Raw genomic sequence first — 17,404 nt, forward strand, 5'->3', positions numbered from 1 at the left:
CCATGTGTTCTCCCAATCCTGCATGTGACGGGGGTTGGGGGAATTCTGTAGTTGGCTTTGTCCATTGTTTTCTGTACCAGAACTTGGTTTAAGAACAGCTATCAGTGCTGTCATAATGACACCATGTTTGCTCCAGGAAGGCACACTTTGAATTACCTCTAGCACCGTCCCCACCAAAGACAGGCCGAGCTCTGACCTTCCCTGCTTGGGCCACTCGCTCCTATGTGTCGTGAGGGCCTTTCTGACCGGCGGAGTCAGGCGGCATGCAGCTGCCCTAGAAGCAAGAAGACTGAAGCCGGGCAATGTTTGGCCAATCAAAGCACCATTTGGTGAGGTGAGCATACTCAGACGAGCATTTCAAGTAGCAGTTCCTCTAAAACTTCCACTAAAGGCCATTCAGCAGAAATCCCCCAAACACAGACAGGCTTGAGATGCTGGGTGGCCAAACCAAATGGCGAGTGCCCTATGCCAGCCAAACAGGAGAGAGTGCGAGTCAGGGTTCCGGCCTGGGGAGGAGGGAGATGACCTCCACTGAGTGCTCTCTGTGCATCCTGCTCTGGACAAAGGCCCTGTGTGTCTCACAAACCTGATTTTTCAAATCAGAAAATCGGAGGCTTGAGAAGTTAAGTCCTGAGGCCTCCCAGGTGGTATATGGCTCACCCAACAGCAAATGTCTATATGTTTTTAAGAGCATGCCCCAGGTAGCCATTAGAGTATGGAGTGTAGAAATTCACAGCACCACCTTTCACAGGAAACCAGGTGTAACTATACTTTTGTGTTCCACAGACACGCAGGTGGGGTTGGAGAGGAGGCTACCACCAGGACACTGGACATTGGAAGGCCAGGGTAAATAGATCCTTGGGGTCCGGGGAGACAGGGGTCTAGGACACAGAGCTTGCCAAGCACCAATTTTGTAAAGTTCAGTTTTAATGAGGAGAAATGACCTGAGGAAAATCCAACTGGGCCTCCTCTCCTATGGATCCAAATTGTTCCAATTGAAAGGGGAAAAAAGGGTGGCTTCAAAGCACCCCAACTTTAAGTTTTTTAGTAGTCTGAGGCCCTTCTTTTCAGCTTTTGCTGGTTGTTTGCTGTCGTTCCTTTATAAAACTCTTCCCAGTTTTTGAGGAGAGAGGTTGTGGTTGGCCCCATTACAAGCATCTTTTGCTCGGATTGGAGCACCATGAACTGAAATACTGCAGTATTTTAGGGAGGGAGACCCGGAGACTTAGGGGGTACGAACAATGAGGCCAGGTGCTGGTGGATCACATGGTTACAGCTGCATGTGGACAAGCACAATTAAGGCAGTTTTACTGTGAAACAACAAATACAGCAAAATCACAATGCCTGCCTGTGCTCTTATCTATAGGAACATTGTGGGATAGGAGTAGGATGTGGCTGAAATGGTGCAGCCCTATCCACTTAGCTTGATTCTCAACCCACAGTAGCTCCAAACCACACTGGAAAATGGGAGAAGCTTATTTCTTAAATAAAAGGTGGCATGTTTTGAAGAATCTCCTGGCAATTTAATTGTTATATAAGTTATTTGGATTTTTAATAAAGGAAGTTTCAACCTGAATTTTATAGATAAAGGGTTTTTGTTTCTCTCTCTCTCAAGCCCATTTTCCCTATTGACAAATTTTGACCCAGGTCAGAGTAGCATAATCTATGATGCCTGTGTCCAAATTAAATGATTCAGAATCAGAATCTCACGTGTAAATAGAAATCTCACAGGGTGTAAAAGATACCGTCATAAAGTAAAGCTAAACAAAATATCAGTATCCGTTTTATCAAATACCTTATAGGTCGAAGGTTAAACAATGTTGGAAGCACAGATGAACATGCAGTTGTGCCAGGAATCATGGTGATGTTAAGAAAATGTTTTCTTTTCATTCTTTTTCTTGTCGATGGGAAAATATCTATCAGAAAGTAGAAAAGAAGGGAGGTGAGGGCTGGGCTTGGGGAAACAGTTGTCAGGATGAGTGGTGGATATGGGCATCCCGTTTATTCTCACTCAACCCACGAGAAGGTCACACACAAGCCATGTCTAGAAGGAAGGTGGGAAAGTGTGAGGCAGGTAAAGGAAGGCTGACCTCAGCTGAGCAAAGGGCAGAGAGGACTTGGCCACCGATGGCAGCTCTGCAAAGAGCAGGTGGAATCAGAGTGAGGCGTAACGGTCAACTGGAATGTATCTGACCCACAGTCCTTGCCTTTTCCTCATCCTATTTGAAAAATGTTGCCTAAAGTCTGTTTAGAAAGTGTACTGGGGAATTCCTTACTCTTTGTTCGTGTGGGGCACAGAGGCAGCCATGTGTGTCACATGTCAAGGCAGGTGGACCAACTCTAGGGGCAGCGCAAGCTGCGTTCAGGCACGTTTTCTGAGAAAGCGCGGTGTCCTCTGTGTCACAGGAGCATCGGCTGTGACCACCTAGTGTGGGCTGTGAGGGAGAAAGCAGGTTCCAGAAGGTCGTTCTGTGACTCTTTTCTTACTCCTAAGTCTTGGGGAGACACTGTTTGCCCTGAGGCTGATGGATAAGCTCCATTCGTTTCAATGGAAATGTTCAACCCTAGTTGAATGGGAGACACAGGAAAAATGAACATAAAATGTAAAGGTTCAAGTTGGAAAGCCAATGATGCAGTTCTAGCCTTTGTGGAAAGATCCATAGGCCTGTTTCTGAGATGTTGCATGTTCACAGTGCTTCCATTTCCAAAGCAAATCAGGCTGCTGTGTGAAGCCACTGGTGCCGATCCTCACGAGTCACTGAGATCAGAGACACAAGTGCACGTCCGCCACCGTGCACTAAGCGCACGTCCACGCCTGTGCGCTAACTCGCTTCTCAGAGCACTGGCTCACGGGCGGTCTCTGGTGTATTCATCACCAAGGGGTAAACCTCACTGAACTAACTCAAAGGGGAGAGCTTCTCAAAATGCATAGTGCGTGCATATAACTGGGAGAGCTTGAGAAAGACAGAAATCCCTAAGCACCAATCCCAAAGAGGCTGTCTCAGTTGGCCAGCTGTGGAGCCCGAGAATCTGCATCTTACCAAAGCTCTCCCAGTTCGTTCTGACACATGTGGTCTGAGAATCCCATGTTGAGAAATACCACTGGAACGGTGCATTTAAAAACAGTTCCTCAGAAGCCTACTGTCTGTTTAGGTTTACAGTTGACAGGATGATGCAAATGTATAAAAATCTCTCTATAAATACATTCTCAAGTGGCCTGAGTTGATAGTGAACCGTTTTGCAGTGTGTGTCTTAGTGAATAACGCCAGTATTGGCTCAGTTGAGTGGAACACGCACAAACTCATTAAATCTCAAGTGTGTGTTTCAGGTGTTGGCGAGGTCACATTTCTCCTTCAGCTTAGATCATGTAGAGGAACATCAGCAGCGGCCGGCCTGGGTGTTGTCCGCGCCTCCTCTCTGGCTTGGTGGTGCATCACTCCTCTCCCTTAGCTGCCTCGCCTTGGACTTGCGTTTTGGCTATGACAAACACGCAGGGGACTGCGCGGCCGGAGTAATGGGGCAGGGCCTAAGAGTCCAGGTGCTTATGTAGTGGATGCTGCCCTTTTTTGTGGCCAAACACCGCGTCCACTTCTCCCATCTCAGCAGCACTGGTCCCTGCAGCTTGATGGATTGGGAAATCATTTGTAGCAACCATGGGGATACTCAGGAAAAGAACACTGAGAACATTGCACCTCCCAGGTTCTGGGCCTTGGTGGACACACACACACACACACACACACACACACACACCCGTGAACGCACACTTCCGTGTACATGCATCTCGCACACACACAGTCTTGAGCTCACTGGTAATCTCCAGCTTAGAATTCACCATTGTCAGCTTGGAGAAAACAACATGCTTTTCTGGAGAATAAAGGCCTCAGTGAATTTGTCCCCAAATTTTATGTCTCTCATGACTTTGAGGGGATTTTTTGTTGTTGTTTTAGCCTTATGCCAAAGGGGAAGGACGAAATACTGGGCGTGGCCTGCTCAGAGTGAAAGCTCACATTTTCGTGATTCTCTGCTGATTCATCACACACTGAGGTTTCCTATTAAATACCGTTCCTGACTCTATTTTGTAATGACTGTAAGTGGAACAAATGGAAGTCACCCTCAAAATAAGGACTGCCAGGAGAATAGGGGGTGGCAACTTTAACTGCCCCACCACCTTGGGAAGTGGCTTTGGTTTTTTTCTATTTTGATGGTGCTGCTTGGAGGCAAGCTGATGGACTGACACTGGTGGAGCATTTTGCTTTTCACAGGGTGCTCTGACCAGGAGGCAGTCAGGGAAAGTACTCATTCCATTCCTTCCATCATGAGAAGCTAAAGCCCGGGAGGTGGAGGGTGCCTGCCCTGGCTGGGGAGTGGCTTCCTGAGCCCGGCCCGGGCCTGCTCTGCTGCAAAGCCACACCACAGTGATGGCCTCGTGGGCCTCTGCTGCCTTTGTTTGTTTGATTTAATTTCTTCTTCTTCTTCTTTTTTTTTTTTTTTTTTTTTTTGAGATGTAGTCTTGCTCTGTTGCCAGGCTGGAGTGCAGTGGTGCTATCATGCCTCATTGCAAACTCCACCTCCTGGGTTCAAGCGATTCTCCTGCCTTAGCGTCCCGAGCCGCTGGGACTACAGACACCTGCCACTACGCCTGGCTAATTTTTGTATTTTTAGTAGAGACAGGGTTTCACCATGTTGGCCAGGATGGTCTCGATCTTTTGACCTGGTGATCCGCCCGCCTCGGCCTCCCAAAGTGCTGGGATTGCAGGCGTGAGCCACTGCACCTGGCCTGTTTTTGATTTAATTTTCGATTGACACATGACAATGTACAGGGTACTGTGTGATGTTTCAACACGTTTACATCGTTTAATGATCAAATCAGGGTAATTAGTGTATCTATCATCTCACACTTGCCATTTCTTTGTGATAAGAACAGTCAAAATTCATTCTTCTAGCTATTTTGAAATATACATTACATTATTGTTAACTATAGTCATTTGCAATGTGTATGAACCTAGGGGACATGATGGTAAGTGAAATAAGACAGACGCAGAAAGACAAATACTGCGTGATCCCACTCATATGTGGAATCTTAAAAAAAAATATTCATCTCCTGGAGACAGAAAATAGAACGGTGGTTTCCAGAGGCGGGGGTGGGGGCAGAGGTAGGCAGAGTGAAGAGAGGTTGGTCAATGGGTACAAAGTTACGGTTAGATAGGAGAAATAAGTTGGGAGGCTTTTAAAATTCAAACCCTCCCTTTCTTCCTTTATTCTTTTGTGTTTCCCTTGAACTCACTCTCTAAAAATAAAATTTTCCTCTTATAATGACATTTTTGAATATCACTCTGTTTATAATTTATATCACTCATTGCCAATCCTTTTGACAAAGTTGTATGTTTCTGTGGCGTTCTTCTTGGAAACTTGTACCTGAAAGATTGTCTTCTTTGAATAACTGATCTATTTCCTTTTATCAGATAAGATTTATGTTCTTCTTGTCTTGCAGAAAGCTTAGAGCTACATTTAATATTCAACCATGACCTTTGTATTATGTTTCTTCTCCTTCTATGAGGTTTTATGTTCCGCATTTTAGCCTTATTTTATATGCACCTTTTCCAAAAACCAAAGATTTTGGAAACAGGTATTTTGCGTAAGCATTTTTTTCTCTCAGTTTAAATTGCTGTGATGTGAAAACATCAAATGCCCTAAACAAGCTGTAAGATTGTTAAATTCAATTAGGTCGAACATTGTAGAGTAAATGTTGTTATGGAAGAAATTGAATGTGTAAAATCACACTGTAAACAATACCAGACTCATGACAAAGGGTGATGAAATAAAATCAGTCCTCAAGGGAAGCCGAGAAGTTCAACGGAAGAATGCTAAGGCTTCATTTTGGTTGTGGAGAATCACTAAGCAAGTCCTATAAAACACATGGGAAAAGATCATGTTTGCTCTACACAGCGAAACAGGCCGAGCCACGGGGTTGCTGGGATTTGTTCCCACTGCAGGCTCTCGGCCCACCGGGCTGCCTTCCTCACCTCCTCATGGTCAGGTGGCACGTGTGTGGTCTCAGATGAACTGATTCCATTCTGAGCCTCATTTCCCTAATCTGGAGAATGGGATCATAGTACCCACCTCAATGGGCAATGTGGACAATTAAAGTGATTTGTGAGAAGGGATTAGCACAATGCCTGGCACAATTTTCCTTCAAACTTGAATTCTTCTACCTTGTAAAAAATACAAAGCCTTGCATGTTCTGTTTCATGATAAATACTGTGCAGAGCCATGTGTTAGTTTTTTTTAAAGTTTTGCTGGAGTGTGTCACATACACAGAAAAGCATCTAAGGCAAGTGTGTAGCTGCCTGGATTTTGACAGTGAACACTCGTGTACTAGCATTTAGGTTAAGAAACAGCCTCAGAAACCCTCCTCCTGTCACCTCCTAGTCAATTTCCCATCCTAGGAAGGTTCCCACTATCCTGACTTTTAACACCATAGGTTTCTTTTGCCTTTTTTTTTTTTTTTTTTAAGAGTCAGCGTGTTGCTCTGTTGCCCAGGCTGGAGGGCAGTGGTGTGATTATGACTCACTGATACCTCTGACTCCTGGGTTCAAATGATCCTTCTATCTCAGCCTCCAAAGTAGCTAGGACACACCACCACAACCAGCTAATTTTTAAATTTATTGTAGAGATGGGGCCTTGCTATGTTGTCTAGGCTAGTGTTTTGCCTATTTTTGTACTTTACCTAAATGGAGTCATACGGTATGTACCCTTTTGTGTCTGGCCTCTTTCACTCAATATGTTTGCAGGATTCATCCATGATGTGTGGGTAGCAACAGTTTGTTGTTAGTTCCTGTAGCTGTATAGATGTCCAATGTATAATACCAAAATTTATTTATGAATTGTACTGTTTATAGAAATTTGGGTTTCCTGTTTGAATACTTTATGAATAAAGCTGCTATGAACATTCTTACACATCTTTGGTAAACATACACCCATTTCTATTGGATATATACCTAGAGATGTAATTGCATATTGATCAGTGTAATCACCAAATCCTTGTTGCCCACTGCAGAGATAAAATCAGTTCACTGAGACAGCAGGATTGCAGTAGAGAACAAGTTTAATAAACACAGCTAGCCAAGCAGAGCAGGAGTTTATTACTTTATTACTCAAATCAGCCTCTCTGAGAACTCAGAGGCTAGGTAGGGGTTTTATGGCTAATTTGGTGAACAGCAGGCTAAGGAAAGCGTGCTGCTGATTGGTTGAGGATGAAATCAGAGGGGTGTGGAAAATGGTCCTGGTGCACTGAGTCCACCTCCAGGCGGGCTCCGCAGGACTGGTTGAGTCATGAGTCACGGGTCAGGTGCAGTCATTCATTTGCCTGCCAGAATGCAGAAGTCTGAAAAACATCTCAGAATAACGATCTTAGACAAAATAATAGTAGTGTTATCTATAGGAACAATTGGAGAAGTCATCAATCCTGTGATCTCTGGCCACATGACTCCTAAGAGGCAAGGAATTATAGAAAAGCAAGCCAGAGAACATTTAAGCCTTCCTTTTAGCAGAATTCACACTCCTCCCGTAATCGTAACATTGTGACCCTCCATTCATTTTACAAAGGCAGTTTCGGTCCCTGAGCAGGGAGGGAGTTCGTTTCAGGGAGGGACTGTTACCATCTTTGTTTTAAAGGTAACAAAGGCAATTAGCTTGTGAGAATAGAAGCAAGATGGAGTCCCTTAGGTTAAATTTCTCTCACTGTTACAAATGTTGCAAAGGCAGTTTCATCAGCTTTAGTAAATCCTATTAGTTTTCCAAAGTGGCTGTGCCAATTTATACTCCCAGTATAGTGTGGGAGTTCCTCTTTATCATCATCAACCCTTGGTATTTTATCTCTTTTTCATATTGGCTTTTTCACTTGTATTAGCAAGGGCTCTCCAGAGAAACAGAACCAATAGAATCTGTATAGATATATGGAAAGAGACTTACGATGAGGGACTAACCCATGTGATCATGGAGACTGAGAAGCGCAGGATCTGCTGTCTGTAACCTGGAAATGTGGGAGAGCTGGTGTCGTTCCTGTCTAAACCCAAAGGCCTGAGAAACGGAAGCCAATGGTGTCGGTCCTGGTCCAAGCCCAAAGGCCCAAGAACCAGGTACATCAATGTCCAATGTCCCAGGGTAGGAGACAGATGTCCTTTTTGCCAGGGTCACTCTCTCTGATGCCTTTCTGTTCTATTCCTACCCTCAAAAGATTGGCCAATGCCACCCACATCAGGGAGGCTGCGTCTTTACTCAGCCAGATGGTTCCAATGCTAATCTCTCCCAGAAATACCCTCAGCACACCCCAGAAATAATATTTCACCTGCCACCTGTATATCACTCAGCCCAGTCAAGTGGACACAGAAAATTCACTGTCACACATCACATTACAGTGTAGTGATGCCTCAGTATGCTTTTAATTTGTACTTTCCAGATGACTATTGCATTTTTAGTATTACCTTATATTGTTTAGAAAATAAGATACAATATAACACACAAAGCAACATGTAACATATAAAGCAAAAGCCAATAAAAATATATAAACAGAACTTGGTAAAGCACAAATATAATGAATGATTTTAAATATTTTCATGTAATAATTTAGTAGATCTAGTAAACTAATCAAAGATGAAGAGGATCTTACATTCATAATTTCATATAATAATACATATAAAATTTACATCCTACAAATATAGAATCTATAATTTTTTGTCCTTTGTACTTTATGAAATTTATAAAATTCAATTAGGTTCTTGATGATGAAAACATTTCAGATAGTTCAGGAAAGCAGAGATTTTAGAGCCATCAGTCTCTGATCAGAATCCAAAAAATAGATAAATAAATTGTATAGAGACCCAAGCTGAACTATTTAATATTAGGGCGCACTCTCATAAAGTGTCCTAAGGCAAAGGAGAAGTCAAGGCTGAAATTACAAGTTATAGAAATAGCAGTTCAAACTAGGAGACCTCGTAGCAAATTTATCACATCCAGGTAAAGTTGTATTTAGAGGAAACAGCTTCAAATACCTTCTTTATTATAGAAGAAAATGAAAACTACAAGTTAGAATTCATGGTAAGAAACTCAAAGAAAATGACAAACCAAACCAAAAGGACCTATGAAAGCAAAGTAATGGGGATATAGGAGCTCATATTGATGCAGCAGACACAGGGGCTGCCAAATGTTACTGAAATTCAGGATGAAGGTTAAAAGGATAAGAAATGAGCTCATATTAATGAAGCAGACGCAGGGGCTGCCAAATGTTACTGAAATTCAGGATTAAGGTTAAAAGGATAAGAAATGCCTAAATTCTAACCCTGGACATGATGAGGAGTCTAAAACAAGTGTATCGATTCTCCAGTTGTGTCGTCTCCTTTGCTGTAAGATACGAACAACAACAGCAATAACAGCAGCAGTACAGCTGTGCCCAGCATGACAACGTTTTAGTCACCGATGCCTCGCATACAGGACAGCAGCCCCATGACATTATAATACCACATTTCTATTCCTTTTCTACATTTGGGTGTGTTTAGATGCACGAATACTTACCGTTGTGTTACAGCTGCCTACAGTACTCAGTACAGTAACGTGCAGGTTTGTTGCCTGGGAGAAATAGGCTACAATGTGCAGCCTCACTGTGTGGTGGGCTACATTATCTAGGTTTGTGTGAGTATACTCCCTACTGTTCACACAGCAGCAACGTCACCTACATTTCTCAGAATGTATCCCTATAAGTAAGTGATGTGACTGCACCTAAGATGCTATCAGTGGTCACAGTAAAGTTTAAAATGTAACATGTTGTAATGCAACTTAAGCAGTGCATGCAGTATCTAGGAGGCCTATATAGGGAGTCTGTTATATATATGCAATGATGCCAACCTCAGGCTACTAAAAATGCGAAACTGATGGGCTGTGAAGGGAGTGGATGATCTGTTTGTCAGCAAGGCATGTGCACCGTATGTGTAAATATCCTGAAGAAAGTACCTCAAGTGTCTATCATGCAGCCAACAGACAGTATCTGCAGGAGCCTTCACAAACCAAGAAGAGGGAAATTGGATTCTTTCCATTTACAGACATTTTCAGACTCTTCCTTTCTTTTTTCAGACAGAGTCTTGCTCTGTCGCCCAGGCTGGAGTGCAGTGGCACAATCGCAGCTCACTGCAACCTCTGCCTCCCCGGTTCAAGCAATTCTCCTGCCTCAGCCTCCCGAGTAGCTGAGATTACAGGTGCCCATTACCACGCCCAGCTTATTTTTAGTAGAGATGGGGTTTCACTGTGTGGCCAGGCTGGTCTTGAACTCCTGACCTCAAGATCCACCCACCTTGGCCTCCCAAAGTGCTGGGATTACAAGTGTGAACCACTGCACCTGGCCTGTCAGACTTTTTCTGAACCATCTGGGGAAGTCACAGTATTGATATTGACCATGAATTTATGAGAAACTGACCATGAATTTATGAGAAATAGTAGATATTTAAAAATAGTTGATTTTTAGTTGGTAACAAAAGACTGAAGTCTTTAATGCAGTCTAGTTCCTTGAAATGTGATAATGCTGATAAGTCAGTTTCCGGAACCAAATTTACCCACTTGACTCATCCTAACAAGAAATCAAATATCCTTGTTATAAGAGGAGATTATCAAAACAAAACAAAAACAGACAGCACGGATGGGCTGCCTCGTGTTGTATAGGATTCGAGACCCAGGAGCCATCTCTCAGGGGCCACTGTCCCTGGTCAGGCACACAGACAGGAAGGGAGGAGGGACCCAGCTGGCGTCTGGTTGGAGCAGCACCCGGGACACAGCATGGCAGCCGGCCAGTTCTCAGCCCTGGGCAAGAATCCACAAGAGGCAAAGGCATTTTCTGTGCTGTGCCCCAGCCAGAAGTTCCAATGCCGGGATGTGGAAGCACTTTCTAAAACTTGACTTTGTCTTGCTCCAGATGCAGGCACCACGCACGACGCTGACGAGCACGGTCTCTGAGTCCCGTGCTGGCAGGACTTTATGGCCAAGGTGCCTCGCGCCACCCACCACATGTGGTAGTGGCAGTCATTTGTGGAACACTCAGACACCCAAATAAAGGGGCAGGCATCCTAAACTGGTGCAGCTTTACCGTCCTGGGAGGCCTCACCCACTTCTCAAAAGAATGTGCTGTTTGCTAACTTCAGTACTGAAATACCGGAGTTGTGTTACCTGAGGGTTTTCCAGCTGTTTTTCAGGTGAGCGTACTGTGAGCTAAGCAGGCTCTAGACCCGTATCTGCCATCCACCGGCTGGGTGGCTGTGGGAGCAGCTCTTTTCTTCTCCGGATTCCCCCACCTTCTATGAAGGTTACTGAGCACCTGAACTCCAAGTGAGCACTGCGGGGGCTGGCCTCCTGAGATTCTCGGAGACCCTCGTTCCCCTCCCCAGTGTCCACGCGGCACATACCGTGTTGCAGAGGCCACCTGACCTTCCAAGAGGACATGAACGGCAGGAAGTGATGTCCAATCACGTTGGACAGGCTGTGCCTGCGGCCGGCAGGACTTCCTGGTCCTGGCATTTCAGGTGAATGACGCTTGTCCGCGGTTGAAGATGAAGCTTCCCCAGGTCCCTTTAAGGACTGCCTGGGCATCCCTCCCTTTCTGCTTTCAGCCCCCAGGTGTGCAGCCTGCCAGGCTCTCGCCTCCGGTTTCACACGCCCTCGCACCTGCCTGGGCGAAGGCACTTGGGGCACTCATGCACACCCCACCCTTAGGGGAGGAGGTTATGCCCAGCGGGTGGTCCATAGAAGGAAGCTTCCTCGTCTCCCTGCTGGTCTAGTAGAGTGGAGCCACCGGAGACAATGCTCCCTGTTTGGGGATGGAGGGGTGGGGACTTAGGGGTAAGGGGAAGCTGAGAAGAGATTACACAGAGGAGATGATATGAGGCAAATCTTCAGAGGTGGAAGCTTTAGGGGGAAAGTGGTAGCGATTGGAGTCAGAGGCAGCAGTGCCATGGAAAGTCCAGGCTGCAAGAGCCTGCTAAGAGTTACGTTCTCCAGGGCAGGGCAAAGGGAGGGTGCCCAAGGGACAGAGGAGGCAGTGGCTGCCAGCCTGGGGTCCCAGGAGTTCCCCGGCACCTGTTCCTCCTCCTCACCCCTGGCCCACCCCTGCAGCTCCTCACCAGGTTCAGACGTCCTGGCTCCGGTCCTCCCACCTCATCTGTGCACCTTGCCCATCCTTTTGCTTCCTGTGTGTGCACTGAAGCCCTACCAGCTGGTGAGGAGTCCCTGTGTTTGGAGGCGGGGTTTGGCTTCTTACACCCTCATCCTGCGCTGTGTCCAGGCTCCTCGGGTCTCTGTGCTTAACGCAATTCCAAATGGAAGAATGGGAGGAGGAGGCACGGTTCTCAGGAATTGCAGGCCTCAGGGGCACAGTTTGAGCTCCAAGTCTTTATTTCTTGGTTATCATTAAGAATTCGTTGTATATTAGAATTCTGAACAGGCCTGGTGGAGTGGCTCAGGATTATAATCCCAGCAATTTGAGGGGCCGAGGCCAGAGGATTGTTTGAGGCCAGCAGTTTGAGGCCAGGCTGAGCAGCGTAACGAGATCCCATCTCTACAAACAACAACAAACTATTATTAAAAAAATAAAAATAAATTTTAGAAAATTCAGAATGACCAACACTTCCATTCAGGGTTCTAACTATTGATACAAAGAAACATATGTATTTTTTTTCTTTTAAGCCCATGATGTGAGACAGTCATGTTCCGGGCAGTTGCGAGGCATCTCCACCACAGCACCTCTCCTCACCCTCCCGTCTCCAAGTGAAAGCCAGGCTGTGGGTACTGGCCTGTTGACAAGAGAACATGGAAAATGGAAAGGATGTGACTTTAAGGACTCTTTGGACACAGTAGAGTGTGTCTAAATTTCTCAATAAAAGGCATATTTTATAAGCAGAATATAAATATTCAACATCCTGGCCTTGGACCTGCGACTGCGTTCCTGTGGCGGGAGGCAGCCAGCCGCTCAGGGGCCTGTGCAGCCCTTCCCCGCTTCCTCCAGGGGATCCTGCCCGCCCCCCGCTGCCCTGCCCACCACATTATTTATAGGACATGTCTCTTGCTTTCTGTGGAAAACTGTTCCACTTAGCTTCCTGCAGGGATATTCTGGGACTGGGAACCTTGGTTTTTTATTTTTTCCTTTCTCTACCTTGTGTAACAGCTCTAATTCCCAGTTCTCTTGGATTTTCTCTTCTCTCCTGTTGCTCTTCGGGCTGAGAAACAGGAATTCTCTTTTACTGTTTTGTTTCCATTTTCTGAGACCTGTCAGTAGCTAGAGCACAAACTTGTTTTTCTCCGCGACATTCTTATTTTAGATACAAAGCATGAAGTGTCTGAGCGGCAAGAACATTTTTGTTTGCTTGCGTTGTATAATCAGGGAATTCAGGAGGGGTCTGGCAGGAGGGAAGGCAGGCACAGAGTTTCAGAGCTAGGATTCTACCTCCGTGCCATGATCCACAAAGGAATGCGTGATAGAATTTGGAAAATCACTTCATTTAGATGCAAATACCTAGTGAACTCTAGGTCGCTAAAACTTCTCAACCACTCAGGCCATGGCTGATTCACGTGGAGTTCCTGCATAACAAAATTCAGGTAGAAATGATCTACGAGAAATAAGTACCAACGCCTCCTGTTGGAGATGGGAAATTGGGTGAGCTGTTCTTACCCGGCCAGGATCTCGGCTTTCTTACCTGGCTAGAGGTGGGGAGGGGAAATGCACTTGATACCTAAGCACCCTTAGAGGCTTCCCTTGCTACTACCTGGGTGGGAGTGTTTTTCTCTATGGCCACTAGATGTCCCAGGAGCACCCACTTTTCGGCTGAGCTGTCTAAGACACCTGGGGCTCCATCCTGTCGTCCTTGGGATCTGCTGACGTGAGGAAGACAATGTTTGGGTTTCGATTCTGTATGATTCTGGGGCTGCTGTCTCAGCCACTGAGACTCAGACAAGAATTTTAAGACACCAAAACAATCCCTTAGCTTTCTTGATGGCTGTTTGAAACCAACAGAACCATTCACATTTTCAGGAATGGATTCTTGTTAATGCCATGAAGTAGGAATTTACAAGGGGTTTTCCAAACATCAGTGAACTCACAAAGGAAGTGTTATTAGGGGGTGTCTATGTGCTTGAGGCATAGAGAGTCTGTAAAAATGAGAGAACCACAGCAGCCTCTCTGTCCTTGGCCTGACAGGCTCCTGGGTAGCTCTGCCCTGCGGGGACACTCTGAAGAACAGGCATCCTGTGCTAAGGGCCACCGTGAACCATGGGGAGGGCAGCATGGAGGAGGAGGTGAAGAAGCCCACAAAGAGGGGTCAGGTCAAGGACACCATGAGAGATCCTTCGTCTGCCACTTCTAAGGCCAGAAGCCCGGAGTTCCCATCACTCCCCACAGCAACCATGCAGTGTGAGACCGCTGGTTCATTTAGCCAGGAAAAGGGGAGAAAAGAGGATGCAAGAAGACATGAGGATATTTCATATTAGCATCAGTGGTTCAAGCGATCTGGAGAGTATGTTAACAACAGGCTTTATGGATGGAAGGAGTCAACACATTCCTCTATGAAAAGTCCTCTAAAATGGTAGAGCTCATGGTTACAATAGAAAGATTGGATGACGGGCACCCCTCAGAATGTCAGAGATGTCGAAACAGTTGAATAGAGGAAGTTAGTCAGTTTGTATCAAATGAATAAATAGGAAAAGTTAAAACTAGAAGTGATGAAGGAATAGAACACAGTGCCCAGAACAGCCTCAGTGAATATCTACTATATGTCCGCTTTAAAGTGCGTTAGGTCCCATTTAGAGATTCTTTGGAAGTTCTGGAAAGGGGTGGACAGACAAAGCTCACACATCTGGTTAACGACGTAGATCTGCATTTCAGCTTTTCAAGTCGCAAAAGAATACACTTACCTTAGACTTGTTATTCCATTTCCATACAAGACATGTGATGGGGTTACGTGCTCACCTCACATGCCCCATGGCCCTCTGTCCTTCTGTCCTAAATGTCACTGTCAATTATATATGTTTGACTGTTTCTTCTCTTCTGCAGTGTAAGTTCTGTGTTGTGTGAATTGCCTGCTGCCGTGTCCACAGAGCCCAGCACAGTGTCTGGCACATAGGCGAGAATATATATGCATGGATGTATCTTGAGTGGATGGAAGGAATGGCTTCTTTGGACAGCCCTGCCTTCTTAACTGTGAATACGTGGTACTTAGAATGAGAAGACTGTCTCTTTTGGTGGCTTTGTTTTTTGGAGAGGAATGACAAAAAGACAAGTACATTGCTGTGTGTGTCTGATGAGATTTCCAAGCTGATCTGGCCACAGGTCCAATTCTGCTCCTCACATCGTCCTGCACATAAAATGAACGTGGCCTTCCTTATCCTTGACAGGGGAAGGGGAAATGGAACTTCTTAATCTAGGCCACTTCTCGGCCTGTGGCGCTTGGCACTCCCACTGCAGCTGTCGGTCCTTTTGGCAAAGTCCTGAACTTTCCCCTCTATCTGCAGAGGGGCCTCTTCAGTTCACTTCTAGTGAAGTGGTTTCTGATGCTATTAGATGGAGCCCCTCAGGGAAGCCAGCGTTGACAGGGCATCTTCTGAGTCCTGTGACTGCATCCATATGGGACTGGGTGATGAGGGATGTTCTGCATGAATGTCTTATGACCAAAGGCACTGAAAGGACTGGTGCAGGGCTGGGAATTCGATTTACCTTGTTGGGGCATAAACTCTACTTCTTTGTTTTCTCTCCACCCTACGCCTATCCCCAACCTCTAACCATCGTGAGAAGTGTTACTTCCTGAAGACGGGCAAGCCTGGCCTATTGGAATTGCCACACCACATATATGTGTGAGCTCCTCTCTTGTCTCTGAGCACCTTGACCCTAAACCAACACTGCGGTCAGGTGGGAGAGAAGGTTCAGAGCCCAGCCTTCCCCTTGGGGGTCCAGGGAGGACTCGTGAGAGGAAGCTAGGCTGAGAGAGACTCCAGATTCCCTTCCTCTCTTTTAATCTCAGCAGCTAGTGTGGAAACTCCTCCCCACGCCACCCTAACTCCATGTTATTATATCTTCACTCCATGGATGCTGTGGTAATGGACCATGGAATGCACAAAGGAGATGTTCATGGCCAAATTCAAACCTGGCAGTGTCATTCCTGCCTCATACACCCAACCCAAGATGAGGTCTCATCTGGCCGGGCTGTGGCCCCACACCTGATCCCCTGTTGGAATGTTATGTCTTTGTATTTATTTACCTTTACATAATTATGCGGCCACATAAATTTAGTTATTGCTGGGCATGAAACCAAACTCAGAAAGCTTACATAGGATAACATCTTTTGATCGTAAGTGGAAGGAAGGATTCTAGTGTTGGAAACTCTCTACCTGGTATTGTTATCTGGGTATCAGGTTAGATTAACAATGATAATAGAAAACCCACTCACCTGATTCAGTCACTGTTTAAACCCCTTTAATTATATCAACTCATTAATGCTCACCACTATCCCTTCAGTAGGTAATTCTGATATCTCCATTTTACGATTGAGAAAATCGAGGCAAAATCGAAAAGCATTAGAGTTTCTGCCTTGGGTGATTACTATACATGGGACAAACGAACAGCTCACACATGTGAGACTCCTCTGTGTGCCACAGGGCTACACATTACTTAGAATAATTGATGACCTGATTGGAGATTCTAACAGAGGAAATTACTAACGTCATCACTTTCTTGGTGGGAAACTCATGGCTTCAAAACGGTCTACGTAATCATGAAATTCAGATAATTTATTAGTTGCTTATTTTTAAGTTTGATAAAACATGCCAGGTCAGTAAATAATAGCTAACTATTGGGGGCATTGTCTAATTGCTCTTTCTTATGATTTATGTTGGGGGACTATAGGTTCACTGGTTGACCTGTCAGGTAGCAGATTTATGTTTACACAAACTTTCCAGAATGTCTTCAACCCCACAGAAGTTATCTTTCAACATCACCTTTCTTGGACAGCTGTGCATTTGTTTGCCCCAGTAATGATGCCAGCTGTGTCACATGGAGACTTGCAAGCTCCAGGACAAGGGCCATGGTCTGCGTTCTGTTGTAACCTCACCACCCAGCACAACCCTTGGGACTTGGTGAATGTCAGAAAAAAAAAAAAGCTTGTCTTTGATCTCTCAGAAGATTGTTGTCAGTACTCATGTAGGGGGAGTGCCTTGTGTTTTTCACTTGATTTCCAGTCTCACTGGCTACACTTGAATCCAAATAGGCTTTGGCTGTATTCAGAAGACAGAGATCTGGCACTGCCAAGTCATTTATACTAATGCTTTTGTTTCTGAGGTGGAATCCCCAAAGGAGGAAGACAAAACATTTCTGAGAGGCTATTTT

The 17,404-nt window shown here is 45.4% G+C and overlaps 1 long non-coding RNA gene across 3 annotated transcripts; it reads right to left on the bottom strand.

The window, feature by feature from the left end:
• Positions 1–7,134: 7,134 nt before the first annotated feature.
• LOC144336304 (uncharacterized) lies at positions 7,135–17,171 on the bottom strand. 3 transcript variants are annotated; one of them, XR_013407940.1, is made up of 2 exons: positions 12,159–17,171; positions 7,135–11,549 (listed from the first exon to the last, which is right to left on the bottom strand). It is a non-coding gene; the product is annotated as an uncharacterized LOC144336304 (long non-coding RNA). The 3 variants fall into 3 exon arrangements; XR_013407938.1 differs by having other exon boundaries at positions 7,135–11,707; XR_013407937.1 differs by having other exon boundaries at positions 7,135–11,845.
• Between the last annotated feature and the right edge of the window lie 233 nt (positions 17,172–17,404).

This window comes from Macaca mulatta, chromosome 17 (genome assembly GCF_049350105.2).
Source record: "Macaca mulatta isolate MMU2019108-1 chromosome 17, T2T-MMU8v2.0, whole genome shotgun sequence".
Classification (NCBI taxonomy): domain Eukaryota; kingdom Metazoa; phylum Chordata; class Mammalia; order Primates; family Cercopithecidae; genus Macaca; species Macaca mulatta.